Raw genomic sequence first — 25,104 nt, 5'->3', positions numbered from 1 at the left:
TCCAACTCGACGAAAAAGACCTGGCCAGAGTTGTGAAGGTCGGGAAAAACCTAGAACCAACCACGAAGCATGCACTGGTGGAATTTTTGCGAAAGAACCAGGAGGTCTTTGCCTAGTCACACAAAGACATGGCTGGGATAGACCCTGCAGTTATCAGCCATGTCCTGAATATAGACAAGACTTTTCCACCCGTGCAACAAAAAAGAAGGCTGCTCGATAAAGATCGATCAAGAGCCTTAAAAGAAGAAGTTGAAAGGTTAAAGGAGAATGGGTTCATTAGGGTGGCGTTTTATCCATCGTGGGTCTCCAATCCAGTGCTGGTTCCCAAGCCTAATGGAAAATGGCGAACCTGTGTGGATTTTACAGACCTCAATAAAGCCTGCCCAAAAGACTGCTTCCCACTCCCCAGAATCGACCAGTTGGTCGATGCTACTGCAGGACACGAGATCCTCTCCTTCATGGATGCATATTTGGGCTACAACCAGATTAGCATGCACCCCCCTGACGAGAATCACACCAGCTTTCAGATCGATACGGGCTTATACTGTTATAAAGTAATGCCCTTCGGACTGAAAAATGCAGGTGCGACTTACCAGCAGTTAGTTAACCACATGTTTAAAGAATTGATCGGGATAAACATGAAGGTGTACGTGGACGACATGCTGGTAAAGTCTAAGAAGGCAGAAGGACATGTGAAGGATTTACAAGAATGTTTTGATGTATTGAACAAGTACCAGATGAAACTAAATCCTCTCAAATGTTCCTTCGGAGTTGGATCAGGGAAGTTTTTGGGGTTCATTGTAAATTCAAGAGGAATTGAGGCCAACCCCGACAAGATAAAAGCCCTGATCGACATGAAATCGGCAGAAAAGATCAAAGATGTACAAAGTTTAACCGGGAGGATTGCAGCCCTAAGTAGATTTATTTCAAAATCAACAGACAAATGCGTCCCTTTTTTCAATAAGAAGTTTGAATGGACAAGAGACTGCGAGCAAGCTTTCCAGGCCCTGAAAGCCCACATGGCACATCCTCCCGTTTTAACCAAGCCGATAGAAGGAGAAACTTTGTTCATTTACTTGGCGATCACGGAAGTTGCTGCGAGTGCGGTACTAGTGTGAGAGGAGGAAGGCATACAGAAAGCGGTTTACTATCTAAGCAAGAGGCTGATCGGAGCAGAACTGATATATCCACCCATCGAAAGGCTAGCATACTGTTTAATCCTGGCCTCAAGGAAGCTACGCCCTTACTTTCAAGCCCACCTTATCACAGTTTTAACTGACCAGCCCCTTCGGCAAGTCCTCCAAAAACCAGAGGCGGCTGGGCGATTATTAAAATGGGCAGTCGAACTAGGGCAGTTTGATATCACATATTCACCGCGAGCAGCAGTAAAAGGACAAGTCTTGGCTGATCTTATTGCAGAGTTCACCGAACTCCCAGACAGCGAGCAGTGCGAATAGTCTAGTGTGCTTGAGCCTCAAGAGAAAGCTCCTTGTGGAAGTTATTCACAGATGGGTCGTCCAACGAATCCCACGCAGGAGCAGGAGTGATATTGATAACGCCGGAAGGGCATCGATTTCACTGCGCCATCAGGTTCGACTTCACCGCGTCAAATAATGAAGCCGAATACGAAGCACTCCTCGCTGGATTGAGAATGGCGAAAGACATGAGCATAAAGACGCTTGATATTTATAGTGATTCACAGCTGGTGGTGAATCAAGTTCTAGGGGAATATCAAGCACGAGGCCTAAAAATGGTGGCCTACTTAAATAAAACCAAAGACCTGCTAGCCCAGTTCACGAAGTATACCCTCCAGCAAATACCACAGGATCATAATTCGAATGCAGATGCCTTAGCCAAACTCGGGAGCGCGAAAGATGCTGACACTTTGAACATTGTGCCAGTAGAAAGATTGAGTGAGCCAAGCATACAAGCAATTGAAGCCAGTATGGAAATTCAAATGGAGGATACATGGATGGCACCTTACTTGGAGTATCTGACAAATGGTGTGCTACCAACAAATAGAAACAAAGCCAGAACTCTACAAAGGCAGGCTGCTAGGTACATACTGGTCGATGGTGTTATGTACAGGAGAGGGTATTCAATGCCACTACTAAGATGCGTTACACCAGAAAAGGCTAAAGAACTAATGAAAGAGGTACATGAAGGCTTCTGTGGGGATCACGCTGGGGGGCAGAGTTTGGCAAAAAAGATTCTAAGGCAAGACTACTTCTGGCCGACTATGAATGAAGATTCAATGGAGTTTGTACGAAGATGCGATAAATGTCAAAGGTTCTCCAAAATCCCACGAGCAGCTCCAAACGAGTTGAAACAGATGTAGAGTCCGTGGCCTTTTGCAGTATGGGGGATATATTTGATTGGATCCCTGCCAACGGGAAAAGGCGAAGTAAAGTACGCAGTCGTGGTAGTTGACTACTTCACCAAATGGGCTGAAGCTGAACCACTCGCTGCCATAACGACCAAGAAAGTTCTTGACTTCGTCATCAAGAACATTATTTGCCGGTATGGTTTGCCCCAAAAGAATGTTTCAGACAACGGAACCCAATTTGACAGCGACTTATTCACCGACTTCTGCGAAAGGCACGAGGTTATTAAAAGCTTTTCTTCAGTTGTGCATCCACAAGCAAACGGGCAAGTAGAGGCCGTGAATAAAACTCTTAAGGACACCCTGAAGAAGAGGCTTGAAGACGCTAAAGGAGCATGGCCAGAGCAGCTGCCTGAAGTCCTCTGGTCGTATAGAACGTCTCACCGAACAGCGACAGGTCATACCCCATTTTCCTTAGCCTACGGATATGAGGCTATGTTACCTGTCGAGTTAGATCCCCCCTCACATCGACGCATAACATACGACCAAGACCAGAACAGCCAACTAATGATGGAGTCCCTAGACTCAATGGACGAGATACGGGAGAAAGCCCAACTCTGAGTTGCTGCGTACCAGCAAAAGGTCGCTCGGTACTTTAACTCAAAAGTAAAAGAAAGAAAATTCAACGTCGGTGACTTGGTGCTACGATGAGTTTTCTTGAATACCCGCAACCCCACTGCTGGAGTACTCAGACCTAACTGGGAAGGACCTTACCAGATTGAAGAAGTCCTCCACCCGGGCACCTACAATCTTGCACGCCTAAATGGAGATCTCGTTCCACGTTATTGGAATGGAGAACACCTGTGCAAGTATTATCAGTGAACAGTCTTTTTAAAGGACTGGCTTGTATTAAATTTTACTTTTTACAAGTTTTGCAAAAAGGATTAGCCACGTTATATGGCTAATCGCTTATACATGTAAGATCCTTTTTTAGGATCACTCGTAAAGACATGTTTAGTCCATTTTTAATACGAGATTATAAGGGACTGTGCGCAGCCAGTCATTCTTGCCAACTTTTGTAAATTTATTTTTACAAGTATTTGTTCATTACGTGTGTTGTTTTGCTGTATTACAAGTATTACGTTTCCTACCGAGCAGAAATGTTCGAACAGGTCATGGTTAAGGCAAGTGACCCAGGACCTAAAGCTCCTCGATCACTTGGGGGGCATATAAGGCACATCGATAGCAAAGCGTACCATGAGGTATGTAAACAAACGAACAAAATGAGTGAAAGCATGCTAAGGTACTTAGAGTATTTTTCAAAATTTATATTTTGTTAAATCAAACCAAAGTACTATGCTAAGTTCGGTAATACAGACAGATGTTATAGTAAATGAAAATATTATAACATTATAATGCAATCTTTTACACTGCAAGCATCATTGCTTGGATGTAACTGTTCAAATAAAAGGAAAGTTTGCTGCCCATGCAGCAAATTCAAAAAAAAAAAGATATAGTCTTTACATCACGACCCGTAGGTCGTGTAATTAAAGAAAGAAAAAATAAAAAAGTTCAAGAAGCATCAGGAGCAGGAGGGTCTTTATCAACATTCTGATTGGTCGTATCCTCAATGACTCCTCCTTCCTCTGCGCCAGCGATGCTTGGGGAGGCAGGGATCCTTGCTCTTTCCTCTTCTTCAGCCAATCGAGCAGTGCAGCGGGCCAGCTCAGCATTCCTGACATCTTCTGAAAGGTAGTCAAAGTTGGCGCCCTGATTGTGTTTCCAGAAGTCATAGAAACACCGAAGCGTTGCATTCTTGTACCCTTCCAGATCTTTGGCATTGGTAAGCTTCAGCTGCTCTATTTGGCTCTCAAGAGCAGCCATGGCCTTGTCCTTGGCAAGAAGCTCCTCTTTGAGTCTCTTGCATTCGCGATACTGGACTCGGTTGGCCTCCTGGTACTCCTCCCTCTGCTTCCTCAAAGCTGCCTTCGAAGCTTCGATCTTCGCCAGCTTTACCACCGCAGCATCCTTCTGCTGGGTGACCGCCTCCAACTCCCTAACATGCCTGGCTTCTACAGCCTGAAGCTCCTCAGCAACTTTTTCCTGGTACCTCTCGATGGCCTTTGCTCGAGCCTGGTAGATCGTAGCTTGGGCACGGGTACGAGCAGCAGTTGCAGCCAGCAAGGCCTGTGGATAAGAGATAAAGTAAGAGTCTGTTGCCAAGAATAAAAGACGAAGGCCAAAGAGATAAGAAATGCTTACGCTGGCCATTTCGTTTAGGGCCCTGTTCAGAATCTGGTTGACCCCCATATTCTCTGCCTCAACCATCGCATCCTTGCAACGGTCGTACCTCACGATGTGTGAAAGGCAGTCCTTGGCTGCTCGCAAGGCGCGGTTCGAAAGTTTGGCCTCGAGAGCTTCGTCCCGCTGGGTTTGTTCTTTGGCGGCTGCAGGTGGAGGGTTCGTCGTAGCAGGCAGGGTTTCCTTCTCAACAGGAACCGAAGGCTGGGCAGAAGTTTGCCCAGTTGGCATGTCCTTGGAAGGATCTTTTGTTCGACCCTTCTTGGCAGGAGGTCCTTGGCTCGATTCGCCGTTATGCCTCATGGACGTCTTTCGCCGAACCAGAGGGACTTCTACCTCCTCCTCAGTCTGATATAAGTCGAAGACATTGGGAGCGACCATATCTGCGTATAAATAAACATATGCAAATGATAAGATAAAGGCAGATAAAAACTCTTGATAAAACAGGAAAGAGGTCACAAAGTTTAATACCCAAGCTACAACTACTGGTCGCTATACTATTGACTTTATTAGTCACACACTCACTATCTGGCACAAAGAAGTCTGGCCCTAGATTTGGAGTATACGTGAAGTTGCCCTCCCCGTCAAACAAGCGACAGGGAATTGGCAAGCTATTTAAAAGCGAAATAACTGTACCATTTTCATCGGAGAATTCCCCCAAGTCCACAATAGATTCTGTTGCCTTTTGTTTCCCCTTGCCTTGGGGTGCAGAAGGCCTTTCTGCGGAAGGATTGCCTATGGGTTCCCTGATTGTAACCCCCGTCGACCTCCTTTGTGGAGGGGACGCAGGGGGTTGCTGCTCGGGATCCCCCTCGGCAGTGGCATCTGCTACCACGGGCCCTCTTGTTTCATGGCGAGGAGCCAGGAGGCCGGATAGCCTTAGATTTTCATCAGTGACCAGGGACTTGACGCTTTTCTGTGCATCTGTCATCCTGGCCAGTGCGGTGGACCTCAACACCATGTCTGGTGTTGGGGTCAGACGTAACCATGGGCCTGAAAGACAAAGTGTACTTTAAGAAAAATGAAGGGAAATTCGCTGATAAAAAGTATCGACCAATAAAAACAGCACTTACCTCCTCGAGCGAAGGCCAGGTTGTTGCTGGTCATGTCCGGAGTGAGGAAGTACTCCTTGCTGTACTGCCCCACGTTGGATATGTGCGTAGTGTCACTCAGGAATGTCCGGTTTGTCTCCTGGTGACAAAGATGGAAGAAGCCCGTCCCATACTATTGAGGATTGGACTTGAGGTCGAAGAGATAATTGACCTCATGGGGGGGTAGGTTTCTGGCCATTTTTTAAGTTTGTACAGGATATAGAGTGCGGCCAGCATTCTATATCCATTCAGAGTAATTTGGAAGGGGGCGACACCAAAATAGTTGGCCACCCCCTGATAAAAAGGATGTAGAGGGAGGGTAGCCCCCGCCTCTATATGATACCTAGACCAAGCACTATATACACCCCCAGGAAGGTTAGCCCTTTGGTCTGCAGCAGGAATTTTGAGATTGACCCCTGTGAGAGGATACTTCCTGAGGTAGTTGGAAAGCATCCGAGGAGTCACTTGGCTGGTCGGGGAGAGATACCACTCGACATCAGGAAGATTTTGATGACGAGGGCGGGCTCTGATTTGGATATTAGGGTCAGGAGCGGGATTTTCTCGACCACTGGTCGAAGGAACCCTAGCCTGTGAATCAGGTTGGGCAGGAGAGTTTGGGCTATCTTCGGAGTCAGGTCTTTTCTTGCCTAAAGATTTAGAACGGGCCATTTGAGGAGGTGATGGACGAGGTCTAGAAGAAGATCGTGAAAATGGGATTTTGAAAACTCGGTCGGTCGGTTGTTCTTCGCCTTCGAGTAGCTGGGCAAGAAGATCGTCGTTGATGGGCCGTTCACCTCCCCACAAATCTGGCATTAAATTTTGCAAACAGAAGAATGGGGAGGTGAGAATAGAGAATTTTTAAGACTTTTAGAATAACGCTGGTTGAGTATAAAAGTTAAGCTTTTATACAGCAGCATTCTAACAAAAGCTAAAATTTTCCACACGAACAGTTTGAGAAACGGATCAAAGGGTGAAAGCAAAAAGTTTTTCATAAAAGCTTTTTCAACTCCCCTGAGGGCGGGAAAAACCTATTTTTTCGGCTGGCCTAAAAATCGAACTCTTACTTCGGTTTTACGTCCTAAAAAGTATGATCTCAACTATCAAACTAACTCGTAACTTTTTTCACCCACAAGACATTCTACTGACAAGCATCTCAACCCAGAAATAGATGAACTCAACAGTCAACATACAAAAAACATGCATTACAAAAATATGAAACAGAAAGATTCCAAGACTTACCAGAAAGAAGGTCGTGGAGATTGGTAAGAGTTTTCAGAGATCAGGGAACTCTCGGGCTGAGTCTTGAGAACGCAGAAGGACGGTCTCTGGAAGAAAATGGAAGCTCTGGTTTTAGGGTTTCTTGAAAGAGTAATGGCGTGCGTAAAAAGAAAAAGAGAACTTCAGAGATGTTATATATAAGTTTTGTCTGTGGCATTAAAAGGGATTAATCATCAGCTTCCCCTTTTTCGAAGTATGGGGAAACGAGATAGCCGTCGAATTATTACTAGGGAAGCGAAAAGTCATGATTAGACACGAGTAGGTTTCTTTTTTCAAGAACACACGAAGGGTTCTGACACGTATGGTGGGGTCACCGAAGGGTCATTTCCTCAAAAGTATATTTATTGCTCGTAATAAATAAACTTGGGGGGCAAATGTTATCCAAAAAACTGGCTTAGATGACGTGGCAAGTGATTCCCAGACACGTGGCTGACACTTGGAGGAACTCTGCTAGGATATTGACCAGAAGACAAATTATAAGAAGTAGGCAGCCTAGTCTTACCTGCGACCAGTCTGGTCGAGGGTTCCGCATGCAATATGATGTTTCTATAAAGATCTTTGTAAATCCCGAAATTGACTCCCACAATCTCCTGAGTATCCGATTATTTAGGAGAGAATATCTGTAACAGATTCATGTAATCCCCCTTGAGCCTATAAATAGAGAAAGATAGCTCAAGGAAGGGACCTTTTGGCTTTCGAATTATTTGAGACTAGAGTAATTCTATTTGAGATATTGTATTGTTCTTCAGAGGTTAGTGAAACTCATTGAACCCGAGTTCTTTAATCACTCCTTTGATTCTCATATCAATAACAATCTAAGTGGACGTAGGTTATTACCAGATCCTGGGGCCGAACCACTATAAAATATCGTGTTCTTATTATTTTCGTCATCACGTTCTTTTCAATGCATTCATCCACGCCAAGCGTATTTTGACTCCGTGTCAGTTGACCAAAATCAGGGTCAACAATAGAATTAGAAGGTTAGTGAAAGATGGGGTACTCAATACCTTAGATTTTGCTGGTTTTAATACTTGTGTGGATTGCATTAAGGGAAAGCATACCTCCAAGTCTAAGAAAAGTGGTGTCCATAGGAGTTCCGACCTATGAGAAATCATACATATTGATGTATGTAGTCCAGACATGGACTCATATGGTTAGAAATACTTCATCTCCTTCATAGATGATTACTCACACTACATGTATATCTACTTACTTCATAACAAAAGAGAAGCAATAGATGTCTTTAATATATTTAAAGCTGAAGTAGAGAAACAATGCAACGAGCAAATTAAGATAGTGAGATCAGATAGAGGTGGAGAATATTATGGTAGATACACTGAAGATGGACAAGCACCTGTCCCTTTTGCAAAGTTTCTTCAAGAAAATGGGATTGTTGCCCAATATACCATGCTTGATACACCTGAGAAAAATGGTGTCGCAGAAAGGAGAAACCGAACATTGATGGAAATGGTGCGCATTATGCTTAGTAGCACCCCTAATCTTCCTAAATCCTTGTGGACTGAAGCTCTAAAGACATCCGTGTACATATTAAACCGAGTTCCAACCAAGGCAGTCTCAAAAACTCCCTTTGAATTATGGAAAGGTTGGAAATCGAGTTTGCAAATTGTACGCATTTGGGGATGCCCATATGAAGTGAGAATATACAACCCACAAGAGAAGAAACTGGACCCAAGGACCATAAGTGGATACTTTATTGGATATGCTGAAAGGTCTAAAGGTTACAAGTTTTATTGTCCATCTCATAGCACTAGGATTGTGGAATCAAGGTATGCAAAATTTCTTGAAAATGTTGTGATTAGTGGGAGTGATCAATCCAAGGACTTAGGTTCTGAGAAAGATCTTTCAGAACCCTCCACCTCAAGAGCAAGATTGATTGTGGTTGATAACACCCTTGAAGTCCAAATGGATGTTGAACCACCACAACCAATTATTGAAGATCCACAAATCAATGATGAAGTTCAAATGGATCAAGTTGTTCAGAAGTTGCCTATAATTGTTGAACAACAAGCTGAACCACCCGCTCCCCAAGAGCCTATTGGTGTAGCCTTAAGAAGATCCACTAGGACAATAAAATCGGTGATACCTAGTGACTACATTGTGTATTTGCAAGAATATAACTACAATATTGGAGTCGAAAATGATCCAGAAACGTTTTCACAAGCGATGAATAGTAAATAATCAGAACTGTGGTACAATGCCATGAATGAAGAAATGAATTCTATGAAGAGCAATGGAGTCTGGGATCTTGTTGAGTTGCCTAATGGGGCGAGGGCTACTGGGTGTGAATGGGTCTTCAAAACAAAGAAAGACTGATTAGGAAACATTGAGAGACACAAATCGAGACTCGTTGCTAAGGGATTCACTCAAAAAGAAGGAATTAACTACGCGGAGACCTTTTCTCTGGCATCTAAGAAAGATTCCCTCAAAGTTATCCTGGCATTAGTTGCTCATTTCAATTTAGAGTTGCACCAGATGGATGTGAAAACTACCTTCCTAAATGGTGACCTAGATGAGGAGGTATACATGAAACAACCAGAAGGATTCTCCTCTGGTGATGGTGAGCATTTGGTGTGCAAGCTTAAGAAGTCCATCTATGGTTTAAAATAAGAGTCTCGCCAATGGTATTTAAAATTCTATGATGTCATCTCTTCTTTTGGATTTGAAGAGAATGTCATGGATCAATGCATATACCAAAAGGTCAATGGGAGTAAGATTTGTTTTCTTGTTTTATATGTGGATGATATTCTTCTTGCAACCAATGATAAGGGCTTGCTACATGAGGTGAAGCAATTTCTCTCAAAGAACTTTGAGATGAAGGATATGGGTGATGCATCTTATGTCATTGGCATTAAGATCCATCGAGATAGATTCAAAGGTATCTTAGGTCTATCTCAAGAAACCTACTTTAACAATGTTTTAGAGAGATTTAAGATGAAAGATTGTTCACCAAGTGTTGCTCCTATTGTTAAGGGTGATAAATTAAATTTGAGCCAGTGTCCAAAGAATGATTTTGAAAAGGAATAAATGAATAATATCCCATATGCTTCTGCTGTTGGAACCTTAATGTATGCTCAGGTGTGCAAAAGACCTGACATTGCCTATGCTGTCGGAATGCTAGGAAGATTTCACAGTAACCCGGGGTTAGACTACTGGAAAGATACAAAGAAAGTTATGAGGTACCTTCAGGGTACTAAGTATTACAAACTCATGTTCAGAAGAACCGACAACCTGGAAGTAGTTGGCTACTCAGATTCAGACTTTGCTGTTTGTACTGATTAACGTAAATCAACCTCTGGCTACGTGTTTATCTTTGCTAGTGGAGCTATATCATGGAGGAGTAACAAACAGACCTTGACTGCTACTTCTACTATGGAAGTCGAGTTCGTTTCGTGTTTTGAGGCTACATCGCATGGTGTATGGCTATAGAGTTTCATTTTAGGCATTAGAGTTATAGATTCCATATCTAGGCCATTGAGAATGTTCTGCGAAAATTCAGCTGCTCTATTCATGGCTAAGAACAACAAAAGTGGTAGTCGAAGCAAGCACATCGACATAAAGTACTTACCCGTGAGGGAACGTGTTAGAGAAAATAAAGTGGTCATTCAACACATTGGCACTGAATTGATGATTGTTGATCCTATGATGAAATGCTTGCCACCTCATAAATTCAAGGATCATGTAGTGAACATGGGACTTGGTTCCCTTATGTAAATTTATTGTTCAAATTGAAGTTATTATCAATGAAACTCTTATTTTGATGTTTTCTCATATTTAGGCGCATTTTAATTTTATTTGAGAAAATTTTATAGGACCTGAATAAATATAGGGTTTATTCGTTTAAGTACATAACCACATAAATTACATTGTTATGTAATAAATATATTGTAATACATGGAAGATAATACTCGCCATAAAAAGAGGACCTATCGCCATGATTCATGTATTCATTATCTTACATGGATAATCATTGGGCTTATGTAATACATTAATTTAAATGCTGACCAAGTGGGAGAATTGATCTGTTGATTCTACACGCAAGTATACATGGTCGTGTCAAGTAATAAATTCTGTAAGAATAGAGATCGTCCCACATAGACTATTAACCAATTACCAATAATTGCTTTTCAAATTCTATTTGGTGATTAAAATTAAGATGAATAATTGAAATTAAGATGAATAATTCTAAACTACGAACACAATTAAAATAACTGTAAAAAGGACAATGAATCAACGAATTAAAAATCAATAATAAAAAGCCTAGGAATTAATTTCATCAAGTTTTCATTATATTAATTTTACTAATCAGTTCTAAATCTCTTATTCCTATTCTAATAGCAGGTTAACATAAATCGATTCCTATTCTTTTTCAAGATATAAGATCTCAGCCTATATGCATGTTTTCTACATTTTTGTGATAAACTTAAACATATAGAAGGCATTAAGCATGGAAACCTAATTACTACACAAGTCATACAGGTACTTTCGTCCAATATGCAACCTATGTCTATATAATGATAGCATATTCAATTCTCATTTTTCGAATTTTGAATTAAAACCATTAAATCAAGTAAATAGTGATCAAGTATTTACTAGCATTAAGAAAACATAATATGGATTAGAATAGAGAAGAAGTATCAATAGAACATCATAATAAAATTAAATTGAAATTCAAGTGACTACATTAATCCCTAGATAAATGATTTAGTTCATAGATAACACGATGACAATACAATTCAGATAGTTGTTCATAGAAAATAACCTAAATAATTCAGATGAAGAAGAAATCCTGAAATTAATAAACTAGAAAAAGAAATCTAAATACAACAGTCTTTTCTAAATTCGCAGATTAATGTCCCTTAAATAGTTTTCCAATGCTCCCCAAGTGAAAATATCATTTTGTCCTTCTAAAAGTGGCTTAAGAATTCAAAAACTGCGTCGATAGCGCTGTAGCGCTAGGCTTTGAGCACTAGAGCGCTATTGATAGTGCCAAATTGCATAAAAAATTGATGTACTAGTGCTGTAGCACTAGTAGTGTAGCGCTGGGGCGCCAACCTTCAGAGTCTTCAAGCGATGTAGCGCTAGTTTTGAAGCGTTGTAGCACTAATTACAGAAACAAATGGCTTTAAAGCCGTCTTTCTAGCGCTGTAGTGCCACTATGATTGCACTATAGCGCTGCCCACAGAAACAATACTTGGACTTCTTGCTCCCAAATGACTCGATTTTCTCCAAAAGAACTCCATTTTCTTCCACTTTCACTTCACTACACTCTTTTCACCATCTTAGCATCAAAGACCTGAAACATGAACAAACAAGCATAATTATGCAACAAAATAGCACTAAACTAATGAAAACCTTCCTAAAAACTAGACCATAAACGAGCCTAAAACTCATTTGTCAAACTCCCCCAAACTAATCCTTTACTCGCCCTCAAGTAAAGAATCTAACTAGACTCCAACGTAAGCAAACCAAGTTGACATAATTAACCAATTCCAACACTCAAGACTGCTATGCACATATAAGTCTCAGGAAAGCAACATGCTATTTAAAATATTAATCTAGATTTTTAGTAAAAATACTTCACCCTTTCACTTCAATTTATTAACGCCAAAGCTCATTTACTCCTAACTCGCAAATAAAATAATTGAACAACTTTATGCACGTCAAATTCTCACCAACTAACCACATAACCAAGTTATTTCCATATGCCTGCACTACTTACTATTCTCCATTTATATAAACAAATGCACAAATAAGAATCAATAGGACTTTACAAAGGTTGTAATAGAAGGCTTAGGTACAGGTAGACAAAGAAACATTTTAAGCTTTATCATACCACAAGCATTCCAACTAACAAACTTTCCCATCAATTTCAAACCACCCATCCCTTGTTATTTTTTTTCTTTTCAACGATTGAGAAAACTATGCAAAACTATCTCATTCTTATTTTTCTTTCTCATAATACACTCCCCCAAACTTTGATTTTTCAATAGATAACTGTTTGAGAGGTAATCATTTTGCACTTTCATTTTCTTTTCTTTCTTTAACTTTTCTCAATCACAAGGAATTTTCTGATTAACACATGATACATACATCCCATTACACATTCACTCCCTTCATATAATAGTTTTCATACTCATGGTATGGGTCAAAAAGAGTAAATGGTAATCCATTACATAGCTAGGCTCAAAAGAATGTGTTAACAAGAAAATAGTTATAAGGCTCAAAAAGGTTAACTAAGGATAAAATTTAATAGGGATAGCTTGAAAGGCACAACCAGTCAAAAAAAATTGCTTATATCCTTTTCCTAAATGTGCATTGTTTCAAATTTCATCTCAAATAGTAAGCAAACAGGTTCTAGAATTTTTTCAATATTTTTCAATCCACAATCCAAATTTGACATGCATAAAATACTCAATTATAACATATGAAATTTATGAGCAATAGATCTCTAATGTCAACATATCACAGTGAAAAACAAAGTAATATAACCAAGCACAAAGAATGTTTCAGAAGCACATCAACTTTTTCTTTGGATTATACTACATAACAGTCAATCATATTAAAATGGAAATTATCATCAACTTAATTTACACTCTAAAACACGACTCAATACAAACTAACTAAAAAAACCAAACTAAAAAACACATAAAATAACATCAAACTAAAAATAAGTCTCTCCCTCAAATTTAAAACCTAACATTGTCCGCAATGTTAAAGTGCATAAAGAATGAGAAAAGAGACTTACCTAAACAGCCACATCAGTATGGAGGTTGTGGTGGTCGAAATCCAGCAAATGGCGGAGGCAGTGGTGGTGGATACTGTGGTGAATAAGGTGGATACTGTGGTGGTGGAGCAAAATAGTTCTGATCTGCCTCATTCAAAAACCAACGACTAACCAAACTATTCAAATGAGCCACATGGTTTAACTCATGCTCATACCACTGTCCCATGTACTGATGCATCATTTGATGCTATTGGACCATGTATTGATTTTTTTGAACAAGATAATCCAATCGATCATGGACGTACTGCATTCTAGGGTCAAGACTACCCTCCAGCGACAACGGTTCTGCATTCTCCTCCACCTCAGGTTCAACATGATGCTTCCCTTTCTTTCTCATCTGCAGCACATAAAGAACAGGCTCGGGATAATCCTTCATCAAAGTAACAGATAAAGGCTGTTACAATGACTGATAAATATCTGTTATGAACTCGGGCACTCCAGCTTTGTAACATAACATAGTGATCGTAGAACCATGGCCCAATCCTCCAGTGGTATGGCCTTTTTCGATGTACTCAATGTTCTCTTTAATCCACAAGCCCATGTTGACATTCATACCCATCATCAGAGCATACATCAAAAGCACTCTATCCTTAGTCATGTCAGACACATGACTTATCGGCATAAACCGAGAACACACAAAGAAGGCCCAAAACCTTGCCTCAATGTTCAAATGACAAGAAGAAATACTCTTAGGAAAGGAACCAGAGAGATTCCACGGAGCTCCCTCAAATCATAACTTCTCAGCCACAGTAGCATAGTTTATGTATCCTTTCAAAAATCGTAAATACTCCTCATCTTGCTCTCTTATATGTGGCGCATTAAACACCTTATTAATTAATTTAGCAGTGAATACACATAATCACAGCCATGAATTAGAACCATCAATAAACTTCAATTCCATAACCTAACCTCGGGACCAATCCCAAGCCCTCGGGAAGCCCTAATTCCACCAAACGGGGTGGTGGAATCAAACCCCGAGCCGCCGGACAAAAGCCCTAAGAAATAACCCAAAAACCCACTTCTGGAAACAGGGTAGCGCTACAGCGCCACTAAGTGGGCGCTATAGCTACAGACAGAAGCAAAAACACCCAGATCAGCCAAGCCTAGCGCTGTAGCGCCCAAAGGCTAGCGCTACAACGCTAGTTACAACACTTTCAACACTCTAGCTTTTCTCCTTCGATTTTCCCGAACTGAACCTCTATAGAACCCCTCCAAACCTCAACCATTGACCAATTTTAGCCCACCATCATCTACATCTCACCACACACGACCCAACAACCTCAATTCTAACCACATGCATCATCAAACAAAGAAAACAAGCATTAAACTCAGAATTCAAGAACTCAACCAGAAACTTAGAAATTCTGAAACTCAAAGCTAGAAATTGTTACCTTCAATGGGGAATTTCGACCCTGGGTTATCCTCCAAGCCTCTCTAGCCTTTAACTCCTCAATTCCCAAAACTTAACTCCCTTAACTTCCATCAAAAACCAAGTTTTAGAAATAAATCCTAACATAGTTTAGAAACTCATAAAAACCTTGAAACTTACCTCAATTAAGCTTAATTCTAGTAGAACCTCTTTGCTTTACCAAGGACCCAAATGCTAAGATTTAGCCTAATCCTCCTCTGAACCACAGCTCCAAAAGCTATCAAGAAATGGTGCAAGGAGAAGAAACCGAGTGAGAGAAAAAGGAGGTTAACTTAGGAGTTTTGTTTTTCCTTCCTTCTTTCCTTCTATCTCTTTCCCTTTTTCTTTTAGCTTCTATCAATTTCTACACTTCCCACTAAGTCATAAAGGCAAAATATCACTTATCCCTTTAAAGTCAAATGACCATATTGCCCTCCCAATTATAACTAAACCTTTAAGTCATTCTAAGGGCATTTTGGTCATTGCTCCCAATTCCTCGAGTGTCCCTAATAATTACCACTTGCATCCCGACACCTAACTAATCACCAATTATATTCCTCAATATCAAATAGTCTCCAATATATTTCTCAGATTCCCAGAAATACCCCTGAGCTCCCTCGAGTCGGGTATAAATCCCCGCCATGACTTCTCCGCTAAACAGCTCACTAGGATCGCCTCGAGCCAGAAGCTACAAATATATCCACATAATAATGTGGTCTAAAAAATTTATCACAAATATTTACATTTATGCCTTGAATGGGCCAAAATATCGAATATACCCTTTATAAGCTATGCAGGGCCTACATGCATACTAATACTCATACTCATGCATTTCATATATCCAAATAGTCATATAAGCATGCTAATCACATAATCATGCATTTAATCAATTAAATCACACACAATCCAGTTATGCCCTCCCGGCACACTAATTAAGGCACTTAAGCCTTATTAGTAATTTTGGGTCGTTACACCCAGCAAGAAAACTCAATATGCTCATGAATAGTAATAACATGTCATCAAATCATAATGTGCATGCCTAGCAATAATAGCCTTAATCACACATGCAAGAAAGTACAAATAAATGTTTGTGGAGTCTTGTGCTCCGAGTAGATGAATGATAAGTCTCTCACTCTATGATAGATTACTAGTAAGTCAAGCTCTGTCAGATGACTAGTAAGTCAAGCTCTGTCAGATGACTAGTAAGTCAATCTCGGTTAGATGACTAGTAAGTTAATCTCAGTTAGATGACTAGTAAGTCAATCTCGGTCAGATGACTAGTAAGTCAATCTCTGTCAGATGACTAGTAAGTCAATCTCTGTCAAATGACTAGAAAGTCAATCTCAGTCAGTTGATTAGTAAGTCAATCTCAGTCAGATGACTAGTAAGTCAATCTTAGTCAGATGACTAGTAAGTCAATCTTGGTCAGATGACTAGTAAGTCAATCTCTGAGGTCCCATACCCTCCTAGCCATGTGACGTGTAGGTCACCTTAGTCTTTCTGACTCTGGCTCTAAGTAACTAGCCTTTAGACTAGACAAGCGCTTTTAGTTTTCATCGAACTTGAGGTCAGTCTGGCATTAATGCTCATGATGAGTCATTCAATGCAGATGTCGATTAGATCTAATCTTTCATTGGCTCTGCGTTCATGACGCCTATGCCGCTCCTGACTGTTAGGTTAATAACATATGGCCAGTGCTCAAAACTACTGTTGAACTTGACTAGTAAGTCATAGCTTCACAGCTAGTTCTGACACCATTGACGATTTTGACTAGTAAGTCAGAGCCATTCACAAGTAAGCAAGATTTGCTAAGCATTTGATATGCAATCCATGTCCACATTTAAACACTCAACATGCCTTAATAATAACCATGCATGTCACATATGGGGTGCAGTTTTCTTACCTTTGGTTCGAGCGAGAAATAACAAATGAACGGCCCTTGAGAATGATCGATCCATTAATCCCTTAACGGTCTGCTACTCATAACCAAATAAAATCTCCAATTAATGAAATCCACAATAAAAGGGTCTTGACCTAAACCTCACTCCTGGGGACCCTGAATTGTACCCAAACGGTGAGCAGATTTGATCCTGAGCCTTAGGAATTGAAACTACAAGCCAAAAACCCTTAAAAACACCTAAAACATGCATATGAGAAAACAGGGTAGCGTTGTAGCGCTACCCCCCTAGCGCCCTAGCGCTACAACCAGGGGCATTTTGCCCTGGCTAGCGCTGTAGCGCTACCCTTTGGGCGCTATGGCGCAAGGACTAGGCAGAAATGGCCCTGGTTCTTCCTCCTTTGAATTCTCCATTTCCAACCTGAAAAACAAGCTCCCAAACTCCATTTAAACCTCCCAATGAACCCAAATATCATCTACACATATCCTAGGCATCACAACCCAAGTAACCCTAGCCAAAACTTCCATCAAACTCTCAACTTTCCAACTCAAAAATCAAACTGAAACTCCAAATGAAAATAGAGCAAGAACAAGAGATTCTATGGTTAATAACTAACCTCAATCTCAGTAACACACCCTCTTCAATGGTAGTTAGAAACCTTAGCTTATCACAGCTTGGTTCCCTGGCTTGGTTCCTCAAAAGAAGCTTCAAAATCCAAGAATAAATGGAGAAGAAATGGTGTACGGGAGAAGGAAGAGGATTGCTCTGTTTTTTCTACAGCCTTCTAAGCTTTAATGGCTGAAACATATCCTTTAGGTTGAAAAGACCTAAATGCCCTCATGCCTAATTAAAATCCTTAATAGCCACCAAGGGAAAAACCGTCCTTTCGCACCTATCTCGTTAATCATAATTAATGCCCTCCAATTCCCGTTATTCTCAATATTCTCAAATGCTAATAAATCATATCCCATTACCCTTTAATTCCCGGTAATGATCTAATCCTTAAAACACCCCGAGACTCACCCCGAAATTAAATCCCGTTATGACCCGACCGATAACTTGCATTCAAAGATCGTCTCATGCCAATTGGCTCGAACAAATCCACATTATAATGTTGTCTTATTTATAATTCACCCACATGCATGAAACAATTACGCCCTCAATAGGCCAATTTACCAAAATGCCCTTATAATAAAATGTGGACCCATATGCATGCATTTATCATCATATAATAATATAATTCACATAACACATGCATATAATAATTTAATAGCATAGTAAATCAATTATGGACCTCCCAGCCTCCTAATCAAGCTCCTAAACCTTATTAGGGATTTTGGGGGCATTACAACCTCCCAGCCTCGCTTACTGTTGTATTGCCCTGAATCAGGTTCATAAACTCATTCATCTTAGCATTCTTGGCTGCATCACAGAAATACCTTTCATTGAACAACTGCCTAAATTATTTCCAATCCATCATAACTGTATCTCGTGTCTGGGATACTACTTCCCACCATGTCCGGGCATCATCCCGCAATACATATGTAGCACATATCACCCTATCGTGACCCACCAGCCCCATACTATCAAGAATGGAACTGATCATGCCCATCCATTGCTCAGCTCTGAATGGATCTAGGCCTCCCTCGAAGATTGGAGGGTAAAACATCTGGAATCTTCCACAGAGAAATTCCCATCTGCTCTCAACCCTAGGCTGAGCCAAAGCTAATGCCACTCCTGGCATAATAAAGGAAGAGGTGTTCCCCGACAGATTCTGTTGTTACTTTAAACACATAATATCTTCCTCTTGCCTTTCCAATCTTAATTGCATATCAGTAAACACTTGCTGAAAATTCTGAGGGGCAGGTGAAGAACTCAAACCCTGGTTATAACTCCCAGCCCCGATATAACCACCATTAGGCCTCAATATCTGCCTTGGATACATACCTACTGATTGAATCTGTAGTCAATAACTTGACCCATTAAACATGATGAGCATATCAACAACTTTCCCCACGGGATCAATCTTACCATACTACATTGAAAAACCATTGCAGTGCTAAAAACATGCCCATGACATTCATTCATCAATCATAATCCCTGCTCTTCCAACATACCTACCATGCCTCCAACTCCAACATGCAAATATTACAATTATATATATTCATAAAGTAGGTAATCATATAGTCAAGAGCCAAGCTCTATCAGAATCTCATGCTCCCTAATACAATGTGCAGGTAAAGCATTTACATTCTATTTAAGCAGTTAAGCACATAACTACAGAAATAGTTACCATTCCCTGAGTGAAGCTATCTTTAGTGATGAGTGTACATGCCCATCTTGTCTTCAAGAACCCTTAACCTTGGCTCGCTCTGATACCAAGTTGTAACGCCCTAAACTCCAGGGACCGTTACGGTGTGCATTTTAAACAGTGATAAATTCGCTAATCGAGTCATTTGGCCATAATCGTGTAACTAAGTATGATTAATAGTTTAGGGTTAAAATTTTTGGTTAAGATATAACGTTTCACTAAAACATTTACAGTATACATTTGGATCCCAAAAATATAATTTAAAGGTCAATTACACGAAAATATTTACAACCAGCCGATCTAAGTGGCAAAATAGGGTTTAACCCTAGTTCCTTTTTCAACCATCGGCCGTGGCGGTATAGCAGCCACATATATGCACATCGTCACCTAAGCTCTCCAACTCAAGGATGGTCCAACTTTCTTTTGCCTTTACCTGCACCACATAGCACCCGTGAGTCGAAGTCCAGCAATCTCAGATGACTAGTAAGTCAATCTCGGTTAGTTGACTAGTAAGTCAATCTCAGTCACATGACTAGTAAGTCAATCACGGTTAGATGACTAGTAAGTCAATTTTGGTTAGATGAATAGTAAGTCAATCTTTGTCAAATGACTAGTAAGTTAATCTCGGCCAGTTGACTAGTAAGTCAATCTTAGTTAGATGACTAGTAAGTCAATCTCTGAGGTCCCATACCCTCCTAGCCATGTGACATGTAGGTCACCTTAGTCTTTCTGACTCTGGCTCTAAGCAACTAGCCATTAGACTAGACAAGCGCTTTTAGTTTTCATTGAACTTGAGGTCGGTCTGGCATTAATGCTCATGATGAGTCATTCAATGCAGATGTTGATTAGATCTAATCTTTCATCGGCTCTGCGTTCATGACGCCTATGCCGCTCCTGACTGTTAGGTTAATAACATATGGCCAGTGCTCAAAACTACTGTCGAACTTGACTAGTAAGTCACAGCTTCACAGCTAGTTCTGACACCATTGACGATTCTGACTAGTAAGTCAGAGCCATTCACAAGTAAGCAAGATTTGCTAAGCATTTGATATGCAATCCATGTCCACATTTAAACACTCAACATGCCTCAATAATAACCATGCATGTCACATATGGGGTGCAGTTTTCTTACCTTTGGTTCGAGTGAGAAATCACAAAAGAACGACCCTTGAGAGCGATTGATCCTTTAACCCCTTAGCAGTCACCTAGTCATAACAAAATACAATCTCTGATTAATGAAATCCATAATAAAAGGGTCTTGACCTAAACCTCACTCCCGGGACCCCGAATTGTACCCAAACGATGAGTAGATTCGATCCCGAGCCTTAGGAATTGAAACTCCGAGCCAAAAACCCTTAAAAACACCCAAAACATGCAGATGAGAAAATAGGGTAACGCTACAGCACTACCCCCCTAGTGCCCTAGCGCTACAACCAGGGGCATTTTTCCCTGGCTAGCGCTTGAGCACTACCCTTTGGGCGCTATAGCGCAAGGAACAGGCAGAAATGGCCCTGGTTCTTCCTCCTTCGAATCCTCCATTTCAAACCTCAAAAACAAGCTCCCAAACTCCATTTGAACCTTCAAATGAACCCAAATATCATCTACACATATCCTAGGCATCACAACCCAAGTAACCCTAGCCAAAACTTCCATCAAACTCTCAACTTTCCAACTCAAAAATCAAACTGAAACTCCAAATGAAAACAGAGCAAGAACAATAGATTCTATGGTTAAAATCTAACCTCAATCTCAGCAACACACCCTCTTCAATGGTAGAACCCAACCCTAGCTTATCACAGCTTGGTTCCCTGGCTTGGTTCCTCAAAAGAAGCTTCAAAATCCAAGAAGAAATGGAGAGGAAATGGTGTACGGGAGAAGGAAGAGGATTGCTCTATTTTTTCAACAGCCTTCTAAGCTTTAATGGATGAAACATATCCTTTAGTGTGAAAAGACCTAAATTCCCTCATGCCTAATTAAAATCCTTAATATCCACCAAGGGCAAAATCGTCCTTTCGCACCTATCTAGTTAATCATAATTAACGCCCTCCAATTCTCGTTATTCTCAATATTCTCAAATGCTAATAAATCATATCCCATTACCTTTTCATTCCCGGTAATGATCTAATCCTTAAAACACCCCGAGACTCACCCCGAAATTAAATCCCGTTATGACCCGACCGATAACTTGCATTCAAAGATCGTCTCATGCCAATTGGCTTGAATAAATCCACATTATAATGTTGCCTTATTTATAATTCACCCACATGCATGAAACAATTATGCCCTCAATAGGCCAATTTACCAAAATGCCCTTATAATAAAATGTGGACCCATATGCATGCATTTATCATCCTATAATAATATAATTCACATAACACATGCATATAATAATTTAATAGCATAATAAAACAATTATGGCCCTCTGGCCTTCTAATCAAGGTCCTAAACCTTATTAGGGATTTTGGGGCATTACAACAAATCCCAAAAAAATTTCGGCAGCACATCCCCTTAAAGTATATATTTTCCTTCTTCTAAATCACCCTACAAATCTAATATCACAGAACAAAATACCCAAACACCATGGTTCACAGCAGCAAAAACCAATTTCTACCCAAAGACAAGCAAAGTTTGTACCCACCCTACATGTGGAAAGAATCTTGAAACAAAAAGGAGTGAAAACACTTATTAGCCTTTGAAATGGACTTCCACGTGCTTGAATGACCAAAGCCCCTTGAAAATTTGAACTTTCTTCAAGAAATTTGAAATTTTTATTTTTAGGGTTCAAAACTTTGATTTGGAAATTGGTTATGATGGAAAGGAATAGATTAATGGGTAATAGGGATGAGAAAAGAGAAAAGAGAAAAGATGAAGAAGAAAGACGAAAAAAATGGTGGAATATCTTGGAGGATGCTTTAATGAAGGATATATGGTGATAGGGGTTGGTTTGAGTAGAGAGAAAACAGAATGGGAGAAGAAGAAAAATGAGGTTTGGGGAAAAATTTCGAAACCCTTAGCTTTTTAAGATTCTGAAGTCTTAGAGAGCTATAGCACTACATGTATAGTGCTGTAGTGCTGCCTGGCCATTTGACCAACTTTTGGGTTTTGGAACTAGCGCCGTAGCGCTGCCTTGATAGCGCTGTAGTGCTATTAATTATGGAAATTTCAACAAATTAATGCGCCATAGCGCTTATTTTCAGCATTGTAGCGCTATATCCTCGACAAGTTGACCCCAACCTTTGCTTGTAGCGCTTAGAATGTGGCGCCATAGCGCTACATGCTCCTCCACTTTAAACTTTTTTTTCATGTTTTTCATGGTTTATGAGTTACATTAGAATTTTTCCTAATTAACACTAAAAATAACTAAAACAAAATCCCTAAAAACATTGTTCCAAAAAAAAAAAACATAAATTAAAAAAAATAAACATAGGAATGCCTCCTAAGAGCGCTGTCTTTAACATCTTTTAGCCGGACTCTTGTTTTCATTCATATTCAACTTGGATCAAGTCCTCCCCGCTCGTCCTTGAGAGCCATAGTGTCATGAGTTGGCCCTCATTTCATGTGATTATAAATTATCAGAACTTTCCATCGCTCATATAACATTCGAATCCTTTCATTAAAGTATTCTTTTAACCGGTTATGCCCCTTTCTCATTCCAGTTTTAACTATGGAGCTTTTCTTAAAGACTTCCAACTTGTTCCCTTCTTGGTTTACCACTTCAACTCTACAAGTTGGAATTTCTATTGCTGCAAAAACTTTAAATATAACTTCCTCTTTTTGCAGTCACAACTTTAACTCACCCTTTTCTACGTCAATTAAAGCCTTACCAGTCGCTAAGAATGGCCTTCCAAGTATTATTGGAATATTTTCATCTTCCTCCATATCTAAAATAATAAAGTCCGCAGGAAAGATGAATTTACCCACTTTTACCAATACATCCTCAATCACTCCAAGAGGGTGATTAACTGATTTATCTGCCATTTGCAAAGATACCGTAGTTGGCTGAGCTTCTCCCAAATCCAGCTTCTGAAAGATTGATAGAGGCATTAAATTCACACTGGCCCCTAAATCACATAAAGCCTTTGTTCCTACTAAACCCCCTATAGAACATGGGATATTGAAACTACCAGGATCTTTAAGCTTTGGAGGTAGTTTATTATGAAGTATTGCGATGTACTCTTTAGTTAATGCAACCGTCTCATAATCCTCTAATTTCCTTTTTCTTGAAGAAATTTCTTTCATAAACTTCACATAACTTGGCATTTGTTCTAATGCCTCTGCAAAAGGGATGTTAATGTGTAGTTTTCAAAAGATATCCAAAAATTTAGAAAATTGTTTGTTAAGATTAGCCTTTTGAAACCGCTGAAGATAAGGAATCTTTGGTGTAGACTCGGCGTATTTTGGCTTTTCTGTCTTTGGAAGATCTTCAGTAGCCTCCTCTTGTGCTGGACTAGTGACATGTTGATCCTCTATCTTCTTCCCCTTGTTTTCTACTGTCGCCCCCTCATACTTAGTCCCACTCCTCAAAGTGACAGCTTGACATTGCTCCTTGGGATTCACCACAGTTGAACTAGGTAAAGCCCCTTGATTACGATCCACCATTAACTTGGCATGTTGGCCAACTTGTGTTTCTAAGCTCCGAATGGAAGATCTGGTTTCTGTCATAAACTGGCTCAATGAATCAACGGATACCTCTGGTTCAGTCATTTGAGGCGGTGGTTGTTGATGTTACGAAATTTGTGGCCTTTGACTATCATAAAAAGGTCTTGGATTTACCCAATAAGATGGTCTATTTGGAGGATATTGAGGTGGATTTGGATGGTACTGTGGTTGGTGCCCTTGATTATTACTCCATGACAAATTCAGATGGTTCTTATACGCTGGAGTATAAGTGTTAGGGTATGGGTTGTTATTCGGTTGCCTTGGGAAATTACCAATAGCTTGAACTTTTTCAAGTGGAATATCATCTATCGAATAAGAACTCGTCGCTGGAAATTTTTCAAACTGATGAGGGCCTCCACATGTCTCACAAATGATAGGAGAGGGTTGTATTTGCATCGCTTGAGCTGAAATGTTGTTTTGTTGTTGCATTTGTTTAGTTAGCGAAGCAATTTGAGCAGTGAGCATAGCAATAGGATAAACTTCTAGAACTCCTACCACCTTCTTATTTTCTCGCTCAGCTGGCCAATTATAATTATTCATGGCCATCTCCTCTAAAAGCTCATAAGCTTCATTAGCGCTTTTGCTCATAAATGCTCCACCTGCTGCTGCATCAATTATAGTCCTTGTGTTTCCCCTCAGTCCATTATAGAAAGTGTGCACCAACATCTATTTCACTATACCATGATGTGGAAATTTTAGAAGTATCTCTTTAAACCTTTCCCAAGCGTCATATAACAATTCCCCCTCAAATTGATAGAAATTATTTATTTCACCTCTAATCCGTGCTGATTTAGCGGGAGGAAAATACTTAGCGAGAAATTTTTGAGCAAGGTCTTCCCATGTCACAATGGAATTGGCTTGCAGAGAAATCAACAAAATTTTAGCTCTGTTTCTCAACGAAAATGAAAATAGCCTCAAACGGATTGCATCATTACTTACTCCGTTCATTTTGAAAGTATCACATAACTCCAAAAAGATGGTAATATGGAGGTTCGGATCCTCATTAGGTAGCCCACCAAACTAAATGCAA

General features: G+C 40.2%; 1 non-coding gene across 1 annotated transcript; it reads left to right on the top strand.

The window, feature by feature from the left end:
* The first annotated feature begins 24,750 nt into the window (after window positions 1–24,750).
* Window positions 24,751–24,857, top strand: LOC133828388 (small nucleolar RNA R71). Its single transcript, XR_009891011.1, has one exon. It is a non-coding gene; the product is annotated as a small nucleolar RNA R71 (small nucleolar RNA).
* The last annotated feature ends 247 nt before the right edge of the window (window positions 24,858–25,104 follow it).

The sequence above is a fragment of the Humulus lupulus genome, chromosome 3 (assembly GCF_963169125.1).
Source record: "Humulus lupulus chromosome 3, drHumLupu1.1, whole genome shotgun sequence".
NCBI classification, from domain to species: Eukaryota; Viridiplantae; Streptophyta; class Magnoliopsida; order Rosales; family Cannabaceae; genus Humulus; species Humulus lupulus.
The sequence above is the reverse complement of the archived record's forward strand: the minus strand, read 5'-3'. Positions and strand labels throughout refer to the sequence as shown.